This window comes from Nerophis ophidion, linkage group LG01 (assembly GCF_033978795.1).
Source record: "Nerophis ophidion isolate RoL-2023_Sa linkage group LG01, RoL_Noph_v1.0, whole genome shotgun sequence".
NCBI classification, from domain to species: Eukaryota; Metazoa; Chordata; class Actinopteri; order Syngnathiformes; family Syngnathidae; genus Nerophis; species Nerophis ophidion.
The window spans coordinates 74,799,804-74,825,744 of NC_084611.1; the positions used below are offsets into that span (position 1 = coordinate 74,799,804).

General features: G+C 40.0%; 2 long non-coding RNA genes across 3 annotated transcripts in view; one reads left to right on the forward strand and one right to left on the reverse strand.

The window, feature by feature from the left end:
- The window catches only part of LOC133559484 (uncharacterized), an 83,778-nt gene that overhangs the window by 34,236 nt on the left and 23,601 nt on the right, over positions 1 to 25,941 (reverse strand). The window lies entirely within an intron of this gene.
- LOC133559497 (uncharacterized) overlaps positions 2,836 to 25,941 on the forward strand; it is a 101,227-nt gene continuing 78,121 nt past the window's right edge. For both annotated transcript variants that reach the window (XR_009808186.1, XR_009808189.1), the window contains exons 1-2: positions 2,836 to 2,946; positions 3,054 to 3,122. This is a non-coding gene — a long non-coding RNA (uncharacterized LOC133559497). The remainder of the gene's footprint in view (positions 2,947 to 3,053; positions 3,123 to 25,941) is intronic.

Here is a 25,941-nt window from a genome sequence, read left to right on the forward strand (position 1 = left end):
TAAAAACAATTATCTATCATCCAATACCCTCTTCCTGGGAAACTGATCAAGGAGCTCTTTGTATTATTAGGTCCATCAGTGCTAAATATTATAAACGTATCACTCTCCTCGGGCACTGTTCCCCTAGCATTCAAAAAAGCGGTTATTCATCCTCTTCTTAAAAGACCTAACCTTGATCCTGACCTCATGGTAAACTACCGACCGGTGTCTCACCTTCCCTTTATTTCAAAAATCCTCGAAAAAATTGTTGCGGCGCAGTTAAATGAACACTTAGCGTCTAACAATCTATGTGAAACCTTTCAATCCGGTTTCAGGGCAAATCACTCCACGGAGACAGCCCTCGCAAAAATGACTATTGCTAACTATGGATTCTGATGCGTCATCTATGTTGCTGCTCCTCGATCTTAGCGCTGCTTTCGATACCGTCGATCATAATATTTTATTAGAACGTTTCAAAACACGAATTGGTATGTCAGACTTAGCCCTGTTTTGGTTTAACTCTTATCTTACTGATAGGATGCAGTGTGTCTCCCATAACAATGTGACCTCGGACTACGTTAAGGTAACGTGTGGAGTTCCCCAGGGTTTGGTCCTTGGCCCTGCACTCTTCAGCATCTACATGCTGCCGTTAGGTGACATCCTACGCAAATACGGTATTAGCTTTCACTGTTATGCTGATGACACCCAACTCTACATGCCCCTAAAGCTGACCAACACGCCGGATTGTAGTCAGCTGGAGGCGTGTCTTAATGAAATCAAACAATGGATGTCCGCTAATTTTTTGCAACTTAACGCCAAAAAAACAGAAATGCTGATTATCGGTCCTGCTAGACACCGAACTCTATTTAATAATACAACTCTAACATTTGACAACCAAACAATTAAACAAGGCGACACGGTAAAGAATCTGGGTATTATCTTCGACCCAACTCTCTCCTTTGAGGCACACATTAAAAGCGTTAAAAAAACGGCCTTCTTTCATCTCCGTAATATCGCTAAAATTCGCTCCATTCTGTCCACTAAAGACGCTGAGATCATTATCCATGCGTTTGTTACGTCTCGCCTCGACTACTGTAACGTATTATTTTCGGGTCTCCCCATGTCTAGCATTAAAAGATTACAGTTGGTACAAAATGCAGCTGCTAGACTTTTGACAAGAACAAGAAAGTTTGATCACATTACGCCTGTACTGGCTCAGCTGCACTGGCTTCCTGTGCACTTAAGATGTGACTTTAAGGTTTTACTACTTACGTATAAAATACTACACGGTCTAGCTCCATCCTATCTTGCCGATTGTATTGTACCATATGTCCCGGCAAGAAATCTGCGTTCAAAGGACTCTGGCTTGTTAGTGATTCCCAAAGCCCAAAAAAAGTCTGCGGGCTATAGAGCGTTTTCCGTTCGGGCTCCAGTACTCTGGAATGCCCTCCCGGTAACAGTTCGAGATGCCACCTCAGTAGAAGCATTTAAGTCTCACCTTAAAACTCATTTGTATACTCTAGCCTTTAAATAAACTCCCTTTTTAGACCAGTTGATCTGCCGTTTCTTTTCTTTTTCTTCTATGTCCCACTCTCCCTTGTGGGGGGGGTCCGGTCCGATCCGGTGGCCATGTACTGCTTGCCTGTGTATCGGCTGGGGACATCTCTGCGATGCTGATCCGCCTCCGCTTGGGATGGTTTCCTGCTGGCTCCGCTGTGAACGGGACTCTCGCTGCTGTGTTGGATCCGCTTTGGACTGGACTCTCGCGACTGTGTTGGATCCATTGTGGATTGAACTTTCACAGTATCATGTTAGACCCGCTCGACATCCATTGCTTTCCTCCTCTCTAAGGTTCTCATAGTCATCATTGTCACCGACGTCCCACTGGGTCATTATTGTCACCGATGTCCCACTGGGTGTGAGTTTTCCTTGCCCTTATGTGGGTCTACTGAAGATGTCATGGTGGTTTGTGCAGCCCTTTGAGACACTAGTGATTTAGGGCTATATAAGTAAACATTGATTGATTGATTGATTGAATTTGTTTCTCATCTCTTGGTTACCTTGTTAGGCTTCCTTATCCTTGAAAATATTGGTTTTAATATTTTTGGTTTGGGCCATTGGGCCTTATTTTGTCAGTATACCCCTCAATTTCAATTTTTAAAAATGGTAAAACGAACCTCAAGAGAATCATGTAAATAAAAAAAAGGTTGTTACCTAACTATTACTACGGGGTATTAGAACACATCTCTTAAATAAATGTGTTTTTTTAATTTTTTCATTTTAAGAATTTTAACTATAGTAACATCTATGGTGTTACGGGTCAATTTCGACCCATATATATTTACTTCAAGAAAAAGGCTAAAAAGTATTTTTTTCAGCAACAGAAATCCAACATCAAACAAACAACCAATCAAGCAAATGAAACCAAGAGAAATAGATTACTAGTTCCAAAACTAATAAAAAAAACTAAATCAGAGTGGCAAAAAGTGACACTTTTAGTGTCCGTCTTTTGTTTGTTTTTGTACAGGATAACAAGGTAAAATGAGAATCCACTAAAGCTCACATGATTGGGAGAGGAGCTGGCTGTCAGTGTGTTCACTTTTGGCTCTTATCATTGCTTTATCATCTTATTTTTATAACCGGGTCAAAACCGACCCTAACAACACCAAGGGCATAATTTCTACCAGAGCATTTTATAATTTAGTGAAAAAAATAAAAAAAATATATTTTGTTGACAAAGAGGATCCTGACAAAGTCAAAAAGCTTTGATGCAAAAAAATAAATGTATGTGGTGCTTTTATGCATTTAAAAACTAAAACGGGACGGTGCCGACCCTAACACAAGAGGAAGGTTAAAGGCGAAAGGTAAATCGTGACGTCACACGTCAGTTTTGACACGGCAATTTCGCCACATTAGCCAACACGCACGGAGCAGGAGTCTGTATTGTCAGTGCGGCAGATAACTAAAGTAAGTGTATAAAAGTTCAAATAGAAGTGTTCTGTTGTCTATGGTTGCATTAAGTGCAATATTTATGTGAGCGTGTTTGTTTCGTGACTGAGTGCAGTTGGCCCCAGGTCAAGCACACATCGTCATTCAATGAGGATATTAACATCCAGTTTGCACCCCTCGCTAGGAGAAGAGAGGTATGTGGCTTCAACTATGAGTGGCATGTCATTTATTCCTCTCTAATGAGCTCTGAGTGTGCGTGATGCTTTTATTTCGTGACAAATTAACAGAATACCATAAAGACAATAACCATACCGAGTGGGGGTTACCTTCAACAAGCACTATTGAAACGTTGCCAGTCAACACGATAACACAAATATCTCACCTCTCTTATTGTCACTATAGTTTTCAAAGTTGGTCTATCAGAGAGCTACACACAGAATGTATTCTGTTTTAAGTTAAGCAGGACATAATTCTATTTAAAGGCCTACTGAAATGAGATTTTGTTATTTAAACGGGGATAGCAGGTCCATTCTATGTGTCATACTTGATCATTTCGCGATATTGCCATATTTTTGCTGAAAGGATTTAGTAGAGAACATCGACGATAAAGTTTGCAACTTTTGGTCGCTAATAAAAAAGCATTGCCTGTACCGGAAGTTGCAGACGATGACGTCACCGGTGTGAGGGCTCCCCACATTCCCTCACGTTGTTTATAATGTGAGCCTCCAGCAGCAAGAGCTATTCGGACCGAGAAAGCGACAATTTCCCCATTAATTTGAGCGAAAATGAAAGATTTGTGGATGAGGAAATTTAGAGTGAAGGACTAGAAAAAAATAAAAAATAAAACAAGTAAAGTAAAAAAAAAAAGGTGATTGCATTGGGGCGATTAAGATGTTTTTAGACACATTTACTAGGATAATTCTGGGAAATCCCTTATCTTTCTATTGTGTTGCTAGTGTTTTAGTGAGTTAAATAGTACCTGATAGTCAGAGGGGTGTGTCCACAGGTGTGTTGACGCCAGTCTCTGAGAGAAGTCGCAAAGCTGCAGCAGGATAGAAGCTCCCCCGATCTCCGGTAAGAGGCGACTTTTTACCACAATTTTCTCACCGAAACCTGCTGGTTGACAGGTGGTCGGGAACCATGTTCGCTTGACCGCTCTGACACATAGTAAAGCATCACCTCCGGGAATTTTAAACAAGGAAACACCGTGTGTTTGTTTGGCTAAAGGCTAAAAGCTTCCCACCTCCATCTTTCTACTTTAACTTCTCCATTATTTATTGAACAAATTGCAAAAGATTCCGCAACACACATGTCCAAAACATGTCCAAACGTTGGGAAGACTATGTCTCCCGGCTGGCCTGGGAACGCCTCGGGATCCCCCGGGAAGAGCTAGACGAAGTGGCTGGGGAGAGGGAAGTCTGGGTTTCCCTGCTTAGGCTGTTGCCCCCGCAACCCGACCTCTGATAAGCGGAAGATGATGGATGGACATGTCCAAAATACTGTGTAATTGCGCGATGAAAAGAGACGAATTTTAGCCGCAAGTGGTGCTGGGCTAATATGTCCCCTCCAACCAATAACGTCACAAACACGCGTCATCATTTTGCGACGTTTTCAACACTAAACTCCGCGGGAAATTTGAAATTGTAATTTAGTAAACTAAAAAGGCCGTATTGGCATGTGTTGCAATGTTAATATTTCATCATTGATATATAAACTATCAGACTGCGTGGTGGGTAGTAGTGGGTTTCAGTAGGCTTTTAAGACAAAAAAAAACAAAAACATTTATTCTGTTGGTTTAGTAATTTTGCACAAAAAATATTATTCAACAATTTGTTTCCTGCTTCTTCATATTAGGGCTGGGTGATACATCAATATACACGATATATCGCGGGTTTGTCTCAGTGCGATATAGAAAATTACTATATCGTGATATTCGAGTATACGTTCTCACGCCGTTGCTTTTAGCTGCGGGCATTACATTACAGGCTCTTCTCACTCTTCCCTGTCCCTCCTTCTCACAGACAAGCGCACCTTCTTACATACGTCACATACTGTCACGTCATACGTCACATACGTATACGCCCTCGCGAGCAGAGAAGTAGCAGACTGGGTACTTTTAGCTGTGATGCTAGCAGAGCTGTGCGAGTGGTAATACGAGAGAAAGAAGGTGCGAATGAAGGAAGAATGAATTCCCAAGAAAAACAGCAGGGGGTCCATTGTCTGGCGGTGGTTTGGCTTCAAGTGGGAATATGTCAAACAGACAACCGTAATAAGTCAAGTATGCGGCACAAGCGTTGCTGTAAAAAGTAGGATTACTGCCAATATGTAGCATCATTTGAAAAGTCACCCGCTAGAGAATGAAGAGTGCTTACTTCGCATATCAACATCTCCGTTCGGTGCCACACGCCCACACCATCAAAATGCCAAGGCAAACATTTCCACATCAACACCGTATGAAAGAAATATAATTTAATAACGTCCGTAGTAACCTACCACTTAGCGAAAGACGAACACTATTTTATTTCCTATTATGCAGCCCATTTTTATTTGACACTTAAAATGTCTCTGACAATCTTGCACTTTCTGTTTTGGAAATGACATGAATGTTTGTGCCACTGCATAATAACTGTTTAATAAATACAGTTGTGGTCAATTGACTTAGTTCTGATTTCCTTCTCGGCATGAAAGTTTAAAATGAGCATATGCTAATGCAGTATGAACAAGAATGTTTTAATTTAGACACATAAAATCATCATACTGCTGTGATTATATGTATCAAGTATTAGTTCAAGTCCAAGGCAAAATATCGAGATATATATATATCGTGTATCGCGATATGGCCTAAAAATATCAAGATATCAAAAAAAGGCCATATCGCCGAGCCCTAATTCATATGAAACCTGTGCAGCTAATTAAATTCTGGTTGGTGTCAAATCGTATAAGATGTATGTGTAAATGGTCAGTATTCAGGTCATATAGTCCATAAAGGTTGAATGGAAGCACCTCTGAAACATTTTAAACAAGAAGAGTCCAGTTGCCTCCGTTCAACCTTTGTGGATAGTATAAGGCCCCTTCGACAAGGTTATCCAGGGTAAATCCCTTATCCGTGTCCACACACACACACACACACACACACACACACACACACACACACACACACACACACACACACACACACACACACACACACACACACACACGCACACACACAATAGTCAGTTAAGACCCCCTCCCCCCATCTGTCAAACGGCGCAACAAGACCTAATACGCATTACAATGCGCACGTCATAGTCACCTCCAGTGTTGATTTTTGTGTAATTTCTTAAAATGCCTACTGAAATTACATGTTCTTATTTAAACGGGCATAGCAGGTCCATTCTATGTGTCATACTTGATCATTTCAAGATATTGCCATATTTTTGCTTGAATGATTTTGTAGAGAACATCGACGATAAAGTTCGCAACTTTTGGTCGCTAATAAAAAAGCCTTGCCTTTACCGGAAGTAGCAGACTCTGTGCGCTTGATGTCACGGGCTGTAGGGCTCTTCACATCCTCACATTGTTTGTAGGGCTCTTCACATCCTCACATTGTTTACAATCATAGCCAGCAGTAGCTAGAGCTATTCGGACCGAGAAAGCGACAATTTCCCCATTAATTTTAGCAAGGATGAAAGATTCGTGGATGAGGACGTTTAGAGTGAAGTACTAGGGAAAAAAAAGAAAAGGAGGCGGCGGCAGGCGGCGTTTCAGATGTAATTAGATACATTTAATAGGATAATTCTGGAAGATCCCTTAGCTGCTTATTGTTTTAATAATGTTTTAGTGAGATTGTAAAGTCATACCTGAAAGTCGGATGGCTGCGGTGAACGCCAGTGTCTCTGAGAGAAGCCGCGGAGCCAAGATCACAGCTGCCTTTTTGAGCTGCAGGAGGAGGTCCCATAATCCACTGACGTCTCCGGTAAGAGCTGACTTAATATCACAATTTTCCCATCCAAAAACTTGCTGGTCGACGTAGAGAAATAAGTTTCGCTTGACCGCTCTGTGTTAAAGCTTCACACCAAACAAAGAAACACTGGTTATGTTTCGGTGCTAAAGGCAGCTGCAATCCACCGCTTTCCACCAACAGCATTATTCTTTATCCATCCATCCATTTTCTACAGCGTATTCCCTTTTGGGGTCGCGGGGGGCGCTGGCGCCTATCTCAGCTACAATCGGGCGGAAGGCGGGGTACACCCTGGACAAGTCGCCACCTCATCGCAGGGCCAACACAGATAGACAACATTCACACTCACATTCACACACTAGGGCCAATTTAGTGTTGCCAATCAACCTATCCCCAGGTGCATGTCTTTTGGAAGTGGGAGGAAGCCTGAATACCCGCAGGGAACCCACGCATTCATAGGGAGAACATGCAAACTCCACACAGGAAGATCCCGAGCCTGGATTTGAACCCAGGACCGCAGGAACTTCGTATTGTGAGGCAGACGCACTAACCCCTCTGCCACCGTGAAGCTCATTATTCTTTATAGTCTCCTTTATTAATTGAACAAATTGCAAAAGATTCAGCAACACAAATGTCCAAATTACTGTGTAATTATGCGATGAAAAGAGACTACTTTTAGCTGTGTGTGGTGCTGGGCTAATTTGTCCGCTACAACCCGAGACGTCACGCGCACGCGTCATCATACGCATCATCATTCCGCGACTATTTCAACAAGAAACTTTGCGGGAAATTTACAATTGTAATTTAGTAAACTAAACCGGCCACATTGGCACGTGTTGCAATGTTAATATTTCATCATTAATATATAAACTATCAGACTGCGTGGTCGGTAGTAGTGGCTTTCAGTAGGCCTTTAAATGTAACTTATCCGGACAATATCCAGTGTTGTGGTATTTCAATGAACTGGAATCCAGTGTGCTTTGGGGCCCTATTGTAGTGAATCACACCTGAGCCATCATAAATTAATCAAATCTTTATTAGACATGTAAACAATGTGATAAAGAACATTTTACATCAATCAATCTGGTCACTCTTTTGCCTTCACCTTCATTGTCCATTCGTTTTTGGTGACTTTATATCATCTGGACCTAGACGTAGAGTCCGCGACATAGATGGCAGACAATCACTGATACAGTCTGCTTTGCCAGTCCAAAAGTGTTTGCTGTTTTCCGTAGTCTTCCCTCGAAGGCCAGGTAATACAAAGCACACGCTACCTTTTATATCACATCAACAGGAGCCCACATTTTCTTTGACTTTGCTTCGACAAATGGACAAAATTTTTCGGTAAGTAGAATCACAGCTGACCCGGACATTCGAAAGTTGTCTTGCCGTCTGAAAAGTAGTTTATCCGAAATAGCTGCAATCGCTTTCTCTTGCGGTATTCATGTGATTTCCACAAGCGTCTGTACAGACGGAAGGAGAAACACGGGCATGTCTGGATGACTTGCCTTCATATTTCCGGTGGTTAGCTCCGAGTTACGAAACTTCTTTATTATGAAGCTGACTGTGGCGCGTTCTTTCTGACGTCACTTCCTCTCCGAACTCAGTTTGTAAACGATCAATGAGTCCATACAAAGCTAAGAGCCAGAGATTCAAAAAATACACGGCGCACTTACCCGTGTAAAAAATTATCTGAGGAGGAGAACCTTAAAGGATAGTTTAGTGTGGCGGAAATAGGGCTTAGGCTAAATAATCATTAGTGTAGACATAGCCTCAGACTCCTTTCACACAAATAAAAAAGGCCAAAACAAGTTTTTATGTGTCCCTAATTTTTTTTCCGGGGAGTTAGCAACCCGAGTGATACCACAAATTTGGGTATTGATCCCATACCAAGGAATTACACAGGGGTGTCAAACTCATTTTAGATCGGGGGCCACAGAGAGAAAAATCTACTCCTAAGTGGGCTGGGCTAGTAAAATCACGGCACGATAACTTTAAAATAAAGACAACATCAGGTTGTTTTTTTTCTTTTTTACACTCACATGTTACGGTTAATAGTATTCTATCTTTATTTCTCTATTTATATTTTTTGAATAAATTACGTGATAATGTTCATCAGTCAACTCATTGGTGTTAATTTTCAATCTATCAAGATAAAAAAATATTAAAATCAAATTACAAGATGTTATTTATGTATTTTGCTCATTTTCCTCAACTGGTGCACCAAGATCATGTGTTTTTTTTGTTTGTTTTTTACATATGGAGCATAATCTACATAGAAGTGCTATTGTGACTTCCAGTGGACACATTTAGAACAGAAGTTTCTTTCATTCAAAAATTTTTGTTCATTATTATATTTGGCAAACTCATCCCGCGGGCCGAGATAAAAACTGTTCGTGGGCCTGATCCGGCCTTACTTAAAGTCATCATGTGTCCAGGAGCATATTTCCTGAGTTTATAAAACGAAAAAAATATTTTATGTGGATTAAAAAATGCCAATGTAATTATTGTAGTTTCGACGAAATACGGCTCTTGTTCTTGGTATCGTCACAATTGTTCTTGATATCTGCACATTCTGTGTAGACCCACCCTTTTGTTTACATTCAGGAGCGCTAGCTTGCTGTTAGCGGTGAATGGGAAGACTTGCACTCATCCAATTACATCATGGTCGTGCGCTGTCATTTCCAAACCTCAACAACACGTCTTGTTGGCTTTAAACATAAAGTATGGAAGTATTGTTGTAGCAAAAATGATTTGCCAACGTGTATCTCAATCTGTGCGTGTGTAATCCAGTTTACGTGCGTGTGTAGTAATGTGTGCGTCTGTATATCAGTCCGAGTGTGTGTATTCAGATACGCTCACGTGTGTTTTGAGTTGTCTGTGTGTCCCTAATCAGAAAGAACCCTTGATAGGCCGTCTACTTACTCTTGACTTTTGCAACTCTTCTGCCGCGTACGTGCTTCTATGTAATAGAAATGTAATAAATATGTATCGTGATATATGTTCCATCCATCCATCCATTTTCTACCGCTTATTCCCTTTCGGGGTCGCGGGGGGCGCTGGCGCCTATCTCAGCTACAATCGGGCGGAAGGCGGGGTACACCCTGGACAAGTCGCCACCTCATCGCAGGGCCAACACAGATAGACAGACAACATTCACACTCACATTCACACACTAGGGACCATTTAGTGTTGCCAATCAACCTATCCCCAGGTGCATGTCTTTGGAGGTGGGAGGAAGCCGGAGTACCCGGAGGGAACCCACGCATTCACGGGGAGAACATGCAAACTCCACACAGAAAGATCCCGAGCCTGGATTTGAACCCAGGACTGCAGGACCTTCGTATTGTGAGGCAGACGCACTAACCCCTCTGCCACCGTGAAGCCCGTGATATATGTTCCTCACAGAAAATAAGCCAAAGTCAGTGAAACTCAGTTTTAAAAATGTATTAATCATATAATTTTTATTTTAATAAAAAATGAAAACGGGTCCCACAGACCTGAACACCACACTGGGGTTGAGCGAGCCATCCATATTTGTGAGCGTGTAATATCGCGCTTGATGATGTATCCAGTTTGTAAAATGTATTAATATATTTTTAAACAAGATATGAATTAAGAAAATATCGATATAATTTATTTCACAATAAAATGACCAAACACCACTTATTTGTTGTGTTCCTTGTTCTCCCTCGCTCCCACTCAACACTCCTGGGCTACTAAACCCTCCCCCCTTCCTTCTTCCAAGACGTGCTTGCACGTGTAAGAACATCCATGATTGGTTGGTTGTTTACTATGATGAGTCACGATTGGTTGGGATTAGGGCAAACCATTAGGGACAGGCCAATCAGAGGCAAGATAGGGCGGGTCATGGAACCAGGAAGAGAAATCACAACAGACATCCCAAATGACGGCAAGAGAGTCGTAGGATAGAAGAGGGAATTTTGAAGCGGGCGATTTTATATTAAAAAAAGTGGTGGAATTTGCAGAAGGATTCTCCTTTTTAAATTTTTCTTTTAGCGATGTACACAACTTCCAGGAAAACCACAATGCGTCTGCTTGGCCACATTTGGACAAATATGCGTCTAGATTGAACAGATATTAACAGTAAATGAACAAGTAGATTAATATTTCATTTTCTCCCACTTGTCCTTAATAATTTTGACAAAATAATACAATGATAAATGACACAGTATGTAACTGCATAATATGTCAGCAACTATATTAGGAGCCTTTGTTTGCTTACTTACAATTAAAAGACAAGTTGTCATGTATGTTCACTATTTTAATTAAGGACAAACTTTCAATAAGAAACATATGTTTAATGTACCCTAAGATTTTTTGTTAACATAATGCAAATTTTTGGAGTCCCTTTTATTTAGAAAAGTACCGAAAAGTATCGAAATAAATTTGGTACCAGTACCAAAAATGTTAGGAACTCGCATGGCTGCAGTTTTAGTGACCCCAAGATGCAGGAACCGGCAGACGCAGAGCAGATAAGATGAGTTTTATTACTCAAAACAAAGAGTGAAGCAGTCTTACATGTAATAGTCCCAAACATAAATCTATCTTCGAGCACTGAGGAGTGCTCGAGGCAGGCATAAAATAGAACACATGCTGATTGGCAGCAGATGTGGACTAGCTGCCAATCAATAGCAGGTGAGTGAACAAACAGTGCTCAGCGGAACAAGCAGGAAGTGGAAACCAAAATAAGAGGACTGATGGTAAGTAAATACAAAAACAAGGAAACAAACAGAAATCAAGTGACAGATTGTCAGAAAAATATTAGCCAACATCACCAAAAGTTAATGCACGTGCATGTATTATGTTGCTTTTGACATACTGTACATAGTTACATCTTTACGTACTAGAACAGGGGTGTCAAACTCAAATACAGAGTGGGCCAAAATTTAAAACCGAACAAAGCCGCGGGCCGAAGTTGAACAAATTAACCTTTTAATAGAGACCCAAACAAGTTTTGCATTGAAAAATAAACAAGCAACGCTTATATAACTTTATAGTCACATGCAAAATCGAGTTTCAAATAATAATAATAATTTTAAAATATCTATGGCATATCAAATAAAATTTAAATAAAAATTGAATGCCTCTTTTCGGCGGTGGGGTTGAGGTGTACAGGGTTTGTTGATTGCGGGGGGTGTATAATGTAGCGTCCCGGAAGAGTTAGTGCTGCAAGGCGTTCTGGGTATTTGTTCTGTTGTGTTTATGTTTTGTTACGGTGCGGATGTTCTCCCGAAATGTGTCATTCTTGTTTGGTCTGGGTTCACAGTGTGGCGCATATTTGTGACAGTGTTAAAGTTGTTTATACGGCCACCCTTAGTGTGACCTGTATGGCTGTTGACCAAGTATGCGTTGCATTCATTTGTGTGTGTGTGTATAAGCCGCATATATTGTGACTGGGCCGGCACGCTGTTTGCATGGAGGAAAAGTGGACGTGGAGACAGGTTTTAGAGAACGCCAAAGGCAGTGCCTTTAAAGCCCACCCCAAATATTGTTGTCCCGGATGAAATTCGGGAGGGGCACTGAACTACGGGAGTCTCCCGGGAAAATCGGGAGGGTTGGCAAGTAAGAGTATCAGCGGTGAATGCTGTATAATTCCGGCAAGCCAGCTCTAATGTTAATTTGATATTGCCTCAAAGGCCAAGCCAAATTTGGCCCGCGGGCCGGTGTTTGACACCCATGTACTAAAAGCTGTAAGAGGAGGGGATTTAACGCTGGAAATATATCGTACAGTTAGTGCCTTCTAGGCATCTGTGTAAAGGCTGCAAACAGCCCGTGTAATAAATGTATTTGTCAACAATAAAGTGATGTATTAAAACTCCTTGGTGGAGGTAATAAAGGCAAGGCATTGGGGTGTAGATTTGTGAGGATGTTGAGTACTTTCAGACATTGACTATATGGGATGTCTCAGAGTGATCCGATCTTTGATCAGACGTTAATATGTTGCGATCGCCAAACCTTCAGGGGGTTACGGCTCCTCGGGTCCCCCAGCTAGGTCGCTTGTGCCCAGACTACTTGGACAGCGAGATCCTGTTCCAATCGTATTCCCCCAGGGACGTCGGCACGGTCTGTGAAATTTCCTCGCGTGTTGTCTGAGTCACTCACTGACCCACTTTTCTGTGCTGGCACGGCAGCACAAAACTTCACAGCAGTTTTCTCACCCTGTCTGTCATCCGTTTGTCGAACGCCCAGTCAAACTTGTGCTTATCCCGGCAGACATTAGGAGACTTGGCGGACTGAAGCAAAGTAGGATGCTTTGCAGTTTTATTTGGCACACGTACACATTTTAACATCAAGACGTTTCGATCCATGCTGTTGGATCGTTGATGATAAATTGGATTACTGGCTAAATTCTTTAATGGAGTCTACCAAATGTTTCTTTTTCTCACTTTGGTTTGGACAAGAGTACTGCAGGTGTGAACTCAGCCTCCTTGTGTTTTTTTACTTAGAAGAAAGGGAGTCTAGCGTGCCTGCATTTTGGTTGTTTATGACTATGAAGGTTCTAAAGGAGTAAGATTAGAAGAACATTTTTTAGCTAAGAGCCAATATTACTGTATATGTTTTATCTTTTAATTTACAAAAATATAATTCATAAAATATTTTTTTTAATTAATAAAATGTTTAAAATATGTATTTGATATTTTTTCAATAGGATTATGTACAGTCGCGATCAAAAGTCTACATACACTTGTAAAGAACATTATGTCCTGGCTGTCTTGAGTTTCCAATACTTTCTATAACTCTTATTTTTGTGTGACAGAGTGATTGTAGCACATACTTGTTCGACACAAAAAAACATTCATAAAGTTTGGTTCTTTTATGGGTCTACTGAAAATGTGACCAAATCTGCTGGGTCAAAAGTATACATACAGCAATGTTAATATTCGGTTACATGTCCCTTGGCAAGTTTCACTGCAATAAGGCGCTTTTGGTAGCCATCCACAAGCTTCTGGCAAGTTTCTGGTTGAATTTTTGACCAATTCTCTTGACAAAATTAGTGCAGTTCTGCTAAATTTGTTGGTTTTCTGACATGGACTTGTTTCTTCAGCATTGTCCACACATTTAAGTCAGGACTTTGGGAAAGCTATTCTAAAACCTTAATTCCAGCCTGATTTAGCCGTTCCTTTACCCCTTTTGACGCGCGTTTACGGTCATTGTCCTGTTGGAACACTCAACTGCGCCAAAATTAGGGTTTTACAATGGCCTTCCCAAAGTCCTTACTTGAACATGTGGACAATGCTGAAGAAACAAGTCTATGTCAGAAAACCAACAAATTTAGCTGAACTGCACCAATTTTGTCAAGAGGAGTGGTCAAAAATTCAACCAGAAGCTTGTAGATGGCTACCAAAAGCGCCTTAAAGGCCTACTGAAATGAGATTTTCTTATTTAAACGGGGATAGCAGGTCCATTCTATGTGTCATACTTGATCATTTCGTGATATTGCCATATTTTTGCTGAAAGGATTTAGTAAAGAACATCCACGACAAAGTTTGCAACTTTTGGTTGCTAATAAAAAAGCCTTGCCTTTACCGGAAGTCGCAGAGGATGACGTCACCGGTGTGAGGGCTCCTCACATCCTCACATTGTTTATAATGGGAGCCTCCAACAAAAAGAGCTATTAGGACTGAGAAAATGACAATTTCCCCATTAATTTGAGCAAGGATGAAAGATTCGTGGCTGAGGATATTGATAGCGAAGGACTAGAAAGAAAAAAAAAAAAGGCGATTGCATTGTGAGCGATTCAGATGTTTTTAGACACATTTACTAGGATAATTCTGGGAAATTCCTTATTTTTCTATTGTGTTGCTAGTGTTTTAGTGAGTTAAATAGTGCATGATAGTCGGAGGGGTGTGTCCACGGGTGTCTTGACACCAGTCTCTGAGGGAATTAGTCACGACAGCAGCAGCATGACAGAAGTTCCGCTGATCTCTGGTAAGAAGCGACTTTTTACCACAATTTTCTCACCGGAACCTGCCGGTTGACAAGTGGTTGGAATCCATATTTGCTTGACCGCTCGGATCCATAATAAAGCTTTACCTCTGGGAATTTTAAACAAGGAAACACTGTGTGTTTGTGTGGCTAAAGGCTAAAGCTTCCCAACTCCATCTTTCTACTTTGACTTCTCCAATATTAATTGAACAAACTGCAAAAGATTCGGCAACACAGATGTCCAGAATACTGTGTATTTGCGCGAATAAAGAGACGACTTTTAGCTGCTAGTGGTGCTGCGCTAATATGTCCCCTGCAACTCGAGACGTCACACGCATTCCGCAACGTTTTCAACAAGAAACTCCGCTGGAAATTTAAAATTGCAGTTTAGTAAACCAAACTGGCCGTATTGGCATGTGTTGCAATGTTAAGATTTCATCATTGATATATAAACTATCAGACTGCGTGGTGGGTAATAGTAGGTTTCAGTAGGCCTTTAATGCAGTGAAATTTGCCAAGGGACATGTAACCAAATATTAACATTGCTGTATGTATACTTTTGACCCAGCAGATTTGGTCACATTTTCAGTCGCCCCATAATGAATACATAAAAGAACCAAACTTCATGAATGTTTTTTTTGTGACAAACAAGTATGTGCGCTAATCATTCTATCACAAAACAATAAGAGTTGTAGAAAGTAATGAAAATCTCTAGACAGTCATGACATTACGTTCTTTACAAGTGTATGTAAACTTTTGACCAGGACTGTAATTGATAAAATGATGAGAATATTACTGCACCAGGTAAATAAGGCTCTAAGCAAGATTTTATTTTGAGCCTCCTCATGCCAAATATATTTCAGACTGTTTTTTATATATGTGAAACAATTTAAAACATTTTTTTAATTAAACATAATTTGAGGATTTGCCAACCCAGCATCAACACTGTGTGCTACGGGAAACAATGAAAATATATGTGGGACATTTGTCAAGTATTCTCACAAATGACGGAGCGGAAAGGGGCTAGGAATACGTTAGCGCTAAAAATGTATGTGAATTCGTTCATTAACTGATAAAATGGCACTGTTTATTTAGATTCATTGACACATACACACAAAAGGCTAAAATTGTATCAAAACATGTATTTTTTAGTGTGTTGCCTGTGCTATTATTATATTTTTCTGACACATGTACCACATCGCGGCGCTATTTTAAACCCAAAAGTTTTTTCTTTTAATTCCCCACACAGCTCAATTTGCTCTTTGAAGCACCCCATGTAACTTTGTGGTGTTGAGTTGAATCAACACAAAATTCGGTACACTTCTTTTAAAATCCGTCAAGCACGTGTGTGCTAAATTTGAGAAAGATTGGTTGAAAAATGTGGCTGCAATCAAGCAAAAAAAGAGTGCCTTTTCACTTAGCAAACTGATTGGCCAGGTGACCATTTGTCTAATGATTGTAAAACTATATTACAACCTATGAGTTGTCATTTACAGTCACATTATCATTATTCCTAAGAGTGAATAACCAGCACCTCTGCTAGTTGCTGCCAAATAGTGCGCTTTTATAATACCTCAATTTCTTCTACAAAACCAGTGAAGTTGGCACGTTGTGTAAATGGTAAATAAGAACTAAATACAATGATTTGGAAATCATTTTCAACCTATATTCAATTGAATAGACTGCAAAGACAAGACACTTAACATTTGAACTGGAATACATTCTTTTTTTGCAAATATTAGCTCATTTGGAATTTGATACCTGCAACATGTTTCTGCAACATGCAATTTTACCGTCAGAATGTCATCCAGGAACGTTTTCAAACATTTTACAAGAATGCATGTCATTTGTTTGCACAAAACTTGGAGTTCTATCTAAAGTTCTTTCAGGCTGTATTTTGGAGTGACATTTTTAAGTTGTATGCATGACCTGATCACTGACCACATAACAGTTAAGGTAGAAGAACTTGTACAGTCAAAATAAATTGTATGATTAGTCTAAGTGTTTGTTCCAGATTAAAGCGATCATTTTTTGTGGTTAATCACATGAGGTAACTTGTTAATTTTATTTAGATTTAAATTAATATTTTATTGCACCTTTTGATTAAAAGCCCTTTAGGACTGCACAACAAAGTGTGGCACTTTTGCACTACTTTTAATACTTTTTGTGGTGAATGCACTTCAACCCCATAAATCCCCATTGTGGGATTATTAAATCCTGTCCTGTAAAGTAACTTTTTTTTTTTTTCATATAGCAAATTTAGGTTTTAGTTTGATTTTAGGCCTGACTTACTAAGAACCAAATACAAATCCCAAAACCAGTGAAGTTGGCACGTTGTGTAAATTCTAAAAAAAACCCAGAATACATCCATCCATCCATCCATTTTCTACCGCTTATTCCCTTGTGGGATCGCGGGGGGCGCTGGCGCCTATCTCAGCTACAATCGGGCGGAAGGCAATGATTTGCAAATCCTTTTTTAACCTATATTCAATTGAATAGACTGCAAAGACAAGATACGTAACGTTCGAACTGATACTTTGTTCTTTTTTGCAAATATTAGCCCATTTGGAATTTGATGCCTGCAACATGTTTCAAAAAAGCTGGCACAAGTGTCAAAAAAGACTGAGAAAGTCGAGGAATGCTCATCAAACACTTATTTGGAACATCCCACAGGTGAACTGGCTAATTGGGAACAGGTGGGTGCTGTGATTGCGTATAAAAACAGCTTCACTGGTTTTAGGTTTTGTAGATGTGTTTAATCAACTATCAGTTCTTCCACGACTGACTGATTTTTAATGAGTTAGTCGGCCTATCCTACTTGACATGCCAAAAGTTGAAATAAAAAAAACGCACTTGGACGTGCCTTAAAACTGACTTCCAGAACAGGACAACCTAAATGTGTCACAGCTGAGCTCAGACTTGGTGATATTTACCAAATGTAGCTTCTGCTCCATAGGTTTGACGCACACACACACACACAGATATTTCAACGCCATGTTCCTGCGTCGTCCTGTAGCTGGCGGCGTTGTACGCTCCAGCTGGCTGCATGATTCACAGCGCTTACTTCATCTCTGTCTTTCTCGCTGTCCCTCAATTAGCCGGCCGGCCGTCGCAGCGCTACATTACAGCTAGGGTTCTTCCAAAGAGCTGCCCGGGCGTACGCCTGTCGCAACCTTTTTCGCCGAACTCCGCCTGAGCCCAAAGTCGAATCGCTTGTGATTAATGCAGATGAACGAGCTGAGAAAGCTGTGGAGATCACCTTTAACTCGCAGCTCCCATGCCTGTCGTCCTTTGACAGATCAATAGGGCAGCGTGCATGATGAGATCGTCTCTATTACTGAGTATCACTTTAAAGGCCTACTGAAATGAGATTTTCTTATTCAAACGGGAATAGCAGGTCCATTCTATGTGTCATACTTGATCATTTCGCGATATTGCCATATTTTTGCTGAAAGGATTTAGTAGAGAACATCGACGATAAAGTTCGCAACTTTTGGTCGCTGATAGAAAAGCCTTGCCTTTACCGGAAGTATGTGCGCATGACGTCACGAGTTGCAGGGCTCCACACATATTCACATTGTTTATAATGGGAGCCACAAGCAGTAAGAGCAATTCGGACCGAGAAAGCGAAAATTTCCACATTAATTTGAGCGAGGATGAAAGATTTGTGAATTAGGATATTGATAGTGAAGGACTAGAAAGAAACAAAAAAAGGCGATGGCTCCAGGCGGCGGCAGTGTGAGCGTTTCAGATGTAATTAGACACATTTACTAGGATAATTCTGTAAGATCCCTTATCTGCTTATTGTTTTAATAGTGTTTTAGTGAGATTTTAAAGATTGTAAAGACATACCTCGAGGTTGGATGGCTGCGGTGAACACACAGTGTCTCAGAGAGAAGCCGAGGAGCCAAGCTCACAGCTGCCTTTTTTGACAGCTGCTGCAGGACGACGAATAATCCACTGATGTCTCCGGTAAGATACTATTTATCACAATTTCCCCATCCACAAAACATGTTAGTTGACGTAGAGATAACATGTTCGCTTGACTGCTCTGCTTCACAACAAACAAAGACACTCTGGCTGTGTCTCGGTGCTAAAGACAGCTGCAATCCACCGCTTTCCACCAACAGCATTGTTCTTTATAGTCTCCATTATTAAATGAACAAATTGCAAAAGATTCAGCAACACAGATGTCCAGAATACTGTGTGATTATGCGTTTAAAGCAGACTTATTTTAGCCGCGAGTGGGGCAGCGCTAATATTTCCTGACAGTCCGTGACGTCATAATACGCATCATCATTCCGTGATGTTTTCAACAAGAAACTCGCGGGAAATTTAAAATTGCAATTTAGTAAACCAAAAAGGCCGTATTGGCATGTGTTGCAATGTTAGTATTTCATCATTGATATATAAACTATCAGACTGTGTGGTCGGTAGTAGTGGGTTTCAGTAGGCTTTTAAGTGCTTTTTCTGTTTACAGAAGGTTAACCAAGCCAAGGAAAGCCAAAGTAAAGTAAAACTACTTACCCGTTGATGGACACATTATGGCATTTTTAGTGATTAAAAATATATTGTTTACAAAAAAAACTAGGGATGCATAAAATTTATTTTTACCAGACTGATATCGATAATCGACAGAGTGACACGCTACATTTACTGTTACATTTTTTAACGGCCACTAGCCTTCTTTCAGTTCAGTTCAGGTTCAGTTTATTTCGAACGTGCATACAATACAATGTAATGCATCATGCATTTCCATTTGTTTCATTACAGCACGTCCGAAAAGTAGTAGGAAGAAGCAGAGCTTATTTAATCCTACTCCTTTTCGTACCATAACAATTTTATCCTATTGCCTTGTTCTCTGAAACAGAAAAGTAAACAAATAAATAATAATTAAATAATATACCATAGTAAGCAAACACATTTTAAATTCATAAATAATCTTTGTCTCAATAAAAAAAAAGGTTCAGCCATCCATCCATTCATCTATCTATTTCCTACCACTAATCCCCTTTGGGGTCGCGGGGGCACTGCAGCCTATCTCAGCTACAATCGGGAGGTAGGCGGGGTACACCCTGCTCTAGTCGTCATCTCATCACAAAGGTTAATGTTCACCATAATTCTTGTTCTGTGTACTTTGTAAACACTTGTAGTTTGAACAGTCTCTTAAACTGAATCATATTGGTGCTTTGTTTGATTTCTTTGGTTCATCCAAGCCATAGTTTAATTCCACATTCGGGTACGCTAAAGGTTTTAAAGGCCTACTGAAACCCACTACTACCGACCACGCAGTCAGATAGTTTATATATCAATGATGAAATATTAACATTGCAACACATGCCAATACGGCCAGTTTAGTTGACTAAATTGCAATTTTAAATTTCCCGCAGAGTTTCTTGTTGAAAACGTCGCAGAATGATGACGCTTATGATGACGCGTGACGTCTCGGGTTGGAGAGGACATATTAGCGCAGCACCACTTGCGGCTAAAAGTCGTCTCTTTTCATCGCGCAATTACACAGTATTCTGGAATCTTTTGCAATTTGTTCAATTAATAATGGAGAAGTCAAAGTAGAAAGATGGAGGTAGGAAGCTTTAGCCTTTAGCCACACAAACACAGTATTTCCATGTTTAAAATTCCTGGAGGTGAAACTTTACTATGGATCAGAGCGGTCAAGCGAACATTGTTCCCGACCACTTGTCAACCGGCAGGTTTCGGTGAGAAAATTGTGGTTAAAAAGTCGCCTCTTACCGGAGATCTGCGGAGCTTGCGCCGTCCATGCAGCTGCCGTGACTTCCCTCAGACACTGGCATCAACACACCCGTGGACACACCCCACCGACTATCAGGTACTATTTAACTCACTAAAACACTAGCAACACAATAGAAAGATAAGGGATTTCCCAGAATTATCCGAGTAAATGTGTCTAAAAACATCTGAATCCGTCCCAATGCAATCGCCTTTTTTTTTTTTTAAATTCAATTTTATTTTTTTTTTCTTTCTAGTCCTTAGCTAACAATATCCTCAGCCACAAATCTTTCATCCTCGCTCAAATTAATGGGGGAATTGTCGTTTTCTTGGTCCGAATAGCTCTTGCTGCTGGAGGCTCCCATTATAAACAATGTGAGGATGTGAGGAGCCCTCAGAACTGTGACGTCATCGTCTGCGACTTCCGGTACAGGCAAGGCTTTTTTATTAGCGACCAAAAGTTGCAAACTTTATCATCAATGTTCTCTACTAAATCTTTTCAGCAAAAATATGGCAATATTGCAAAATGATCAAGTATGACACATAGAATGGACCTGCTATCCCTGTTTGAATAAGAAAATCTCATTTCAGTAGGCCTTTAATGGTGGTACGAGCATACACATTTTAAATTATATTTTCCTCTTAAGGTTATATCTGTCCTCTTTGGTTGAGAAGAATTGTTGTGGTAGTGTTTCTGTGTCTCACACACACACTTACCCACTACTGTTGTGAAAGTATCATTAAAAAATAGCCACTAAATAAACCAGAAGTTACCCACAAGTTACTCAGTACTTGAGTAGTTTTTTTCACTGAATACTTACTCTTCCTCAAGTTATTTGTATGACACATTTTTACTTTTACTTGAGTCATGCTAAAACTTCAAAAACAAAAAATGCTAGAGATATAATACACATACCACATGAAAAAGGGTAAATTACACAACAGTAACGTTACCACATATATTTACATACGTCCAAATATGTGCCGTATTCAGCTGATTTAGTGTACAAAAACTTGCCAGAAGTGCTAATAACAAAAATTACAGTAGCATTTTTTATTGTTTACACTCAGAGCAGCCGTCTTTGGAAGACAACTCGTGGGTGGTGAGGACTCACCGACTTTCTGAAATAGGAAATCTGACCACGGGGGGGCGCTCCAGTTGAAAGTTTCAACTAGAAAGTCGGAAATTCAGTTTTTCCTGCACGATTGACACAATTTTTGTTTGCACTATGAGCTCGGGGGAAGTCAACGACCGGCTACCAGGTAGGACCGCTTGATTTGTTCACCTTAACGCAACTACAGCACAGTACGAATAAACTCGATTCATTGCATTTTTGTTTTTAGTCCATTATCAGAGCTAGAGAGGTTAGAATTCGTAATATCAGCACAATAATTGTCAGATCATTGAAGCGTTTTTTTTTTTAAATAGGTTAAAAAAAGCTATTTTTTAGTCGTATCAGATTTATAGGTGTGACATCATAAATCATAATATTGACAAATTACTACTTCTCTTTTTGATGGGTGATTCAATACACATCTAGATACATAGGTTATGATACGATTCAAAAACGATATACTTTAAAAACAGAACATTTTGATACGGTGTGTGGACGATTTGATAAGATTCGATACGGTGTATGAACGATTCAATTTCATGTATAACGTTTGTTGACGGGTTTACGCCACAACAAAATGTTTCGCAGGCAGACCTGGCTCTCGCTTTGTATTACAGATAAACTTTCAACTGATTGCTAGTCTGGCGCGACGCCCGCTTTATGTCTTTTCATCCGTTCTCGTTGTCAGTCTCGTAAGATAACAAAGCATAAGCATAAAACTTTACGGAAAGCTATGGCTCTCGCGTTCTTTTAAAGACAAAAACGTCAACAGTTTTCGAGTTTCACGCGATGCTAGGGGTGTAACGGTACGGGTATTTGTATTGAACCATTTCGGTACGGGGGTCTCGGTTCGGTACGACTGTGTATCGAACGAGTTTGTAAGCTAAAGTCTTAACAAGCTGCTCTGTAGCTGCCTCTGTCTGAGCAGTGAGCACCCAGCATTGTCCCGCCCACACAACCATCTGATTGGTTACATACAAAGCCAATCAGCAGTGCATATTCAGAGCGATGTAACAGCCAATCAGCAGGGCGTATTCAGAGCGATGTAGCAGCCAATCAGCAGTGCTTATTCAGAAAGCGTGGAGTCAGTGCTCCGGCGTCGAGATGAGCAGATATGTGTTTAGCAGGTGAGCAGCTGACATCGTACACTCCCCAAATTATAAAAATCACTTCCCAGTCACAACTGTAACAAACATCACTATGAGCCCGTTGACCTTCTAGAAACTCTAACTGCAGCTCAGCTCTCTCATAGTTCTGGGTTGAGGTGAGGGCTAATTAGCTTTTAGCGTTAGGTTAGCTCATTTTGCTGTGCATTTGCGCGTGTGTGTGTGTGTTTGCATGTGCGCGTGTGTGTGTGTATAATAAAAGTCACCTACTGGCTTCCCAAATGCTGTAATAAATTAAGCATGATGAGTTGACTTGAAACTGTTTAATGTTGCACTTTTTATATGTAGATGAAAGGTTTTGTCATTTTATTTAATCAAAACAACAACTTGAGGCAGTTTAATGTGGATTAACGTGGGTAGAATTATTATAGTGTTCCCAATGTTAAAAGGATAAAGCCATTGTTTACATTTTTGGTAAATAAATAACCAAAAAATGTATATTTTGTTGTTTTCTTACTGTACCGAAAATGAACCGAACCGTGACCTCTAAACTGAGGTACGTACCGAACCGAAATTTTTGTGTACCGTTACACCCCTACGCGATACTTAGTCTATGTTTCTACATTAGTTTTCTAAGGACTCACAACTGATTTTTATTTGTCGTATTCTGCTACCGATGTTGCCGAATCACTCACTTGTCAAACCGGCTATCTGGTCGCAATTTTCAGACCGATAATTGATAATAAAAACAAAAAGAAACAAAGAAAGTCCTGAAGCACATTTCTATACTTTTGTGTGTTTCTGGTCTTGTCACCCCCTCCCGGGCAGGAGGGCAACACAGTAGTGCGGCTGGATCAAAAGTTGCTTTACGACAAGCGAGCGTCATTAAACAGGTCTGCAGTACCCGGAGGAGCCCAGGTCAAAAAATGAAGGACTCTTAACTTGGAGATGCCGAAACATCAGTTTTATATTCCTCCTTCCTGTCTCTGTGTGTGCTAAGTCAAGAGAGCATATCCTGACCATAAAAAGAGATGTGTAAGTGTCTGGAAAACAACTACTTTAAGTCAGAACTTAAATGTTGGCCTTGAGCTAGACAGGCAGTCTCTACACAAGGATACGGCTATCACTTTTGCATTCGGAAATCCCAATTTGAGCCTCTTTTCCTACGAGAAGTGATCCAATCCACCTGCGAATATCAAACTAAAGGGCCTTATCTTATTATGTGCTTAAATACCACTATTTAATTAAACTTGGTGGTTTGCCTTCTCCAAGTTGGATGTAAGTCTTCACCATAAGCAAAACTTCATTTACATTAGTAGAAAAATGTATATTAAAGGTCTTATCAAAGAAGACCAAACAAAAATATATATGTTTGGTTGTAATTAGCGGGGGCAAATGCACTTTTAAGACTGTTAATATCTGCCAATTAAATACAATTTTACTTTGTGAATGATTTATAAAATCTTTGTTTATTTTTATGACAGGTTTAATTAAACAGTGTGCATTAGAGTGCTTTTTCCTGCTTTTATCACACTCAAAATACAAAAGACCCCCACAAAAGCGCCGTAAAAAACGTTAAATTGTAAGTTTGTCTCTTTAACTTCAAGAAAACAAAGCAAAATGTCACTTGTTTTCTTTCTCTCTCTCTCTCTCTCTCTCTCTCTTTCTCTCTTTCTCTCTCTCTCTCTCTCTCTTTTACCATGAATTGATTAACGTAGACCCTGACTTAAACAAGTTAAAAAACTTATTCGGGTGTTACCATTTAGTGGTCAATTGTACGGAATATGTACTGTACTGTGCAATCTACTACTAAAAGTTTCAATCAATCAATCAATCAATCCTCTCTCTGTCTCTCTCTCTCTCTCTCTCTCTCTCTCTCTCTCTCTACATATATGCACACACACACACACACACACACACACATATATATATATATTAGGGCTGGGCAACGATTAAAACATTTAATCAAAGTTAATCGCACTATTTCTCAGATTAATCGCGATTAACTGCATTGTATACGCAATGCCCAATAATGAATTCAAAAGTAGAGTGTAGTGCACCTTTATTGGAATATTCTCCCACATGAACAAAATCGCCAAAACATTTGTTGTGCAAACACAATTTAAATCAGTCCTTGTTAAACAGTAGCAGTTAAATAGCATATTTTATGAAAATCAACTCAAAAAATGTAAACACAAACATTTAAGCTTATTGCCACTGCCAGGGTATTTAAGTTATCCTGTTTGTTATGGAAAATAAATATAATCTACATACAAATCTCTGAACCACAATCATAACTTATATTATAGGTAGTGGGCTGTTTTAGGGAATTTTTGATCACATTATCCATAGTAGCAATATTAATAATGTTGTGTTTATTCTGCGTAGTGCACTTAAAATAATTATGACCATATCTAGGAATTGATATGATGGGAATTTTCCGATTGTTTGCTTAGTGCTTTGAATAACTGAACGCATATACATGGTACTATATTGTGATGTTATGAGCCAGGTGAAAAAAGAACTACCGTACCCAGCATGCAACAGGAGTGACGAGCATGCGCGGTAGCCCGGTATAGGTTGTGTCGCCATGACGGCATCTTGTATGTTGTGATATGCACGCTCTGAAAATAAACGTTACGAACTCAGCCAACACTCCTCGTCTGCATTATTCATAAATAGACAGACAACACATATACTCCGCTGCTTCACAGGCCGCTGGATGTAGCCGGCAAAGTATTCCCATGCTAGCTAGCCGGTCTAGCAAGCACGCGTCATTCAGTCCAAAACGGCCCGATCTATCCACATTCAGAATTGTCTGGCGGTCGTAAGTGATCCCGGAGTGACCACGCTGTAAGCCAGCCATGAAATTTTCAGAATTTTATATATATATATATATATATATATATATATATATATATATATATAGTTTACTGTTCAGTTTACCCTCATTTTGTTACTGTTGAAGCGTCTGTTGTAGAAAGTTTGTCGGCACAACTCCAGCTAACATCTCATTGTATCCCACAAAATCCTCAAATATGCAAATAGAAATTAAATTGTTCTTTTTTTGACATCTCATAAAGGAGGAATTTTAGACCTGTGTCTGCAGGTTTAAAGTCAAAAAGTTGGCTGTCATTTCTTAACTCGTCTT